Source organism: Octopus bimaculoides, chromosome 11, assembly GCF_001194135.2.
Source record: "Octopus bimaculoides isolate UCB-OBI-ISO-001 chromosome 11, ASM119413v2, whole genome shotgun sequence".
Lineage (NCBI taxonomy): Eukaryota > Metazoa > Mollusca > Cephalopoda > Octopoda > Octopodidae > Octopus > Octopus bimaculoides.
The window spans coordinates 49,020,188-49,024,873 of record NC_068991.1 but is presented as its reverse complement, the minus strand read 5'-3'; the positions used below and the strand labels follow the sequence as shown (position 1 = coordinate 49,024,873).

Here is a 4,686-nt window from a genome sequence, read left to right as displayed (position 1 = left end):
CTAATTTAATTAAATTCTATGTCTTTGTGCAGCTGAGGATTGCTCTGCATTTTAAATCGATGTAATCATAGCATTGTTCAATTAAATGGAGTTGAATGAAACGATCGTACTGCATTACCTCTGGATATCTTTGTCGCTTATTTTGATAGATATAGATATAGATAGATAGATATAGATATATACATACTTACGTACATACATATAGACCTATACATATATATATATATATATGCATATTGTGGACTCTCCTTTTGTAGACTACAGATGAATGTTTCCTCGATTTATTGCTAAACAAATACACAGATGAATTGTTTATAGTTGTCAAATGTTTGTGCTATACACTAGGTCACTCCTCTTATCAAATTGACATTGCTTTCACTGGTGCATGGTGTGCTACACGTCAGATGTGAAAGGGATCGGAGAAAACCTGAAATATTTTGCTCAAGAACTTTCGATCGTGCGTGCAATACTCTAACTACTAGTGTGTGTGTATGCATGTGTGTATGTTCACGCGTGTGTTTGTTAGTGTGTGTGTGATGTATTAATCAACATAATGCGCTCCACCCCGTGTATAATTCGCAGTTTTTTTTTTGTTTTTAGATAAAGAAAAGTATGTCTGTATATTGCGTACTTTATACTAGTACATGTAAAAAATGAATAAAAACAATTAGAACACATTATTTAATTACTTTTATTTTAGCCATATAACCACATAAACTACTGTTTTCAATCTCTGGAACTATTGATAGTTGAAGCACTTCTCCAGCTGAACAGGAACGGCACTAATTCGAACAATTGATATTTGGTATAATATTGTGGTAACCTGTATACAAAAGGTTATACATTAGACGTAAAGAAAAGCGAATATATGAATCAATTTGTGCATTTTCAAATTGAACTACGTATCTTAAAAGACAAAGGATGTTCGTAGCAACTACATTGATCAATCAACCAAGTGTGTTAACAAAATTTTGGCATGCTAACAATCTCCCTGTTTCGAAGAGGAAGGGCTAAATTGTGCTGAAATGCGAAATGTCCAGTCATGTCCTTTTCACTAAAGTGGGTACATCTTGTCCACATATGAAGAACCTCTCATAAAGTTCTTAGTGCTTTTTAGAATCAAATAAAATCTATAGTCAGCAGAAGCAATTAAGGAAATGAAAAATCCATATTTCAGACGTATTTGGAGCAGATTATATGCAATGCACTAACGTTCTGATTTTTGAACATTTGTATAATGTGCAAAACTATGTACAATGCACTTTTGGATGATAAAGTTGTTTTTTGTCGTGCATTATACAGATGTAAATTCGATACGTACTTTCTCTCACTCCCGCATACATACATTTACAAATATATTCCATAGAGGGCATTTTCATCAGCGTTTTTCGCTTATAACGACCGAAGAGGATATCCACGTAACAATTTGTTGCCTAACCTTGAATCGTATGTATTAGATGCATTGGAAATATCAGTAATTAGATTTGTGGTTATTCTTACATACATACATACATGCATGCATACATACATACATACATACATACATACATACATACATGCACGCATACACACATACACACACACATACATACATACATACATATATACATACAAGCATTTATACATCCATACTTGCGTACATACATACATACGTACATACATCGGTACACACGTACATTTATGCATACGTACATGCATGCTTACATTCATACACACATACGTACACACATACATACATGCATACATACATACATACATATATACACACATACATACATACATGCATGCATGCTTACATATAGGTATATACATTCATTCACGCATACATATATACATATTTGCATGCATATATACATGCATTCATACATATATGCATCCATACATACATGCATGTATGCATACATACATAGATAGATAAAAAAGATAGATAGATGCATACATACATACATGCATACATACCTACCTACCTACATACATACATACATACATGCTCTAACGACCGTATAGATAAATCCTTAGTACTGGTTTGTTGTTGTTTTTGCAGTTGCTGTTGATGTCTCCGTCGTCGTTAGCCCCAGTTTAGTCCTGACTGTTGCAGTCTTATTCATCTCGTCTTTGTTTGAAGAGTACTATATCGAAGTCCGGATGTATATAGTTCAATCACTTTCCTTTTTTTCCCTATAACAGCATTACTAGGTTTGCGGGATAATTGGTTGCTATGTCTAACAGATTAAGTTAGTATGCGGAAGCTCTCTCATCATAGCTGCTGCCAGTGTCGCAGACTTTGCTGTAGCCGAGAAAGGCAATAACCGAAAAATACATACATATTTGCGAAATCAATGAAATCTATAATGTCTGGTAGGTCGGTAGGAGGCGTGAAGGTCGGTTCGGGAGTAGATAAACAAAATGTCGGCATCTAAGGGAGAGTGAGGATAGATAGGCTGGTAGGGGGGGACACTGATGGAACCACTGGTATTTTTATTAACAACGGGGAACGTCCTTACGTTTTCATGTTTGCTCTTAATGCATTGCAGCCATTGATGAAGGTGTTGTTGCTGTTGTTGTAATGTTTCTTGCTCTAATCGCCATTATTGTTTCTGTTGTTACTTAAAACCTAAATCCCTGATTGAGTAAGCCTATAATCAAGTATATTCCAACCATGACCATCTCCTCTAATTTTTTTTTCGCGATGTCTAGAACTGCATTATCAAATATATCTGTTTTTTACAAATGTCGGAGTGTATTTGAGGGGAATTTCATTACCATTTCTAACCGAGCAGGAGGCCCTACTGGATATGAGGGAGGATCTTTATTGTTGATTCCGTTGTTGCTGATGTTGTTGTGTTCGTTGGTATTCTTCTTGTTACTGGTGTCATTTTTGCTGGTGCTGATGTTTTTGCTACCAACCTTTTTCTACTGATGTTGTTGCTGTTGTTGTTGCTGTAGTTGTTGTTGTTGCTGATATCATTCTTGCTAATGTTGCTGTTGTTGATATCATGGTGGTTGGTATTGATACTGTTATTCTTTGCTATTATTGATGCTTCATTTTATTGCTAATGCTGATAGCGTTATTATTATTGTTGTTAATTTGCAGCCCCCGTAGTCAATAACGAAAGTATCATTAGGAAGTACCAGTCGAACAAATAGAGTTGATGTAATCGACTAGCTGCCAACCCCAAAATTTCAGGTTTTGCTATAGCAGAAAGAATTATAATGATAATAATAACAAGAGTACCTTCTGCTCTGATGCAGTTCCACTGCCCTGATGCAGTACCAGGCAGTGGCTCCCATGACTTCTGATCTTAACTGATTGGAAGTGTTATCATGTACATTCTTTTGACTTGGTATAAAAGATGAGCTACAGCAAATATTCTGCTCAATACCACAGATTTGCTTGTCAGTTGTTTGACCTTAACCAGTTGAGCATGTCCCTTAGTGGCTGACAATATGTGTATCTATAATCACGTGCAGAAGTAGCGATGGAGCATCATAGCCATGTCTTGAGAAGAATTCTTTAGAGTTTGTATAATCCACCTCTGGAGGCGTGGGTGCTTTGTTCATCATCCTTAAACATCCATTTATTCAGGGACCTTTTGAGCAAGATAGGCTACGCGACCTGCAGAAAATTCTAACTGGGCCCCACCTGCGAGGTCATGCGCTGTTTATCTTGGTATGAGATTACCATGTCGCGCACGTATGGTTGTGATGCACGTATGGTTGTGATGCACGTATGGTTGTGTCTGGTGTACCCTTATCAGACGGGTAGCCATGATGGGTGTATTGGGCTTCGTATATTTTACCCCAGCGTCACTTTGATAGCATGAACTGCTCTCTCACTCAATAATAATAATAATAATAATAATAATAATAATAATGATTATTATTATTATTATTATTATTATTATTATTATTATTATTATTATTATTATTATTATTAGTATTAAGGCGGTGAGCTGGCAGAATCGTTAGCACGCCGGGCAAAATGCTTAGCGGCATTTCGTCCTTCTTTATGTTCTGAGTTCAAATTCCGTCGTGATTGACTTTGCTTTTTATCTTTTAGGGGCCAATAAAATAAGTAACAGTTGAGCACTGGGGTTCATGTTATCGACTTAGCCCTTCCCCCGAAATTGCTAGCCCTGTGCCGAAATTTGAAACCATAATTATCATTGTTATTATTATTATTGTTGTTAGTATTATTATTATTATTATTATTATTATTATTATTATTATTATTATTATTATTATTATTATTATTATTATTCCCTCAATTTGTTCAACTCCTCTTCCAATTGCAGTTCATCATTGACAACGAGAAGGTAAGTGTTATCTCTCTCCACACAACGTGATGGGTTGGTGGGTTAATCCATGGAAAAGGGATCAGAATGCCAAAGCTATAATATTCTTTGACAGATTCTTTATCTAAATGATAGCTTTGCCAGCTTTCGGAACTACTTGAAAAGTAAAGTGGAAGATATCAAACTCCTGTTTTTGAGAGAAAGTTTGATCACACACTTTTATAGTATTCGAACACTTCCATAACAATAACAAAGAATGCAAATAAATACATGTACATAAATGCAGATATAGACGGTTATCTACGTACATATTCACAAACACACACACACACACACACACACACACACACACACACACACACACACACACACACACACACACACACACACA

At 35.7% G+C, this 4,686-nt stretch overlaps 1 protein-coding gene across 2 annotated transcripts in view; it reads right to left on the bottom strand.

The window, feature by feature from the left end:
* Nucleotides 1-673: 673 nt before the first annotated feature.
* The window catches only part of LOC106868274 (protein PRQFV-amide-like), a 37,752-nt gene continuing 33,739 nt past the window's right edge, over nt 674-4,686 (bottom strand). For both annotated transcript variants that reach the window (XM_052971785.1, XM_052971786.1), the window contains exon 2: nt 674-823. The gene's annotated coding sequence lies outside the window, so the exon portion shown is untranslated. The remainder of the gene's footprint in view (nt 824-4,686) is intronic.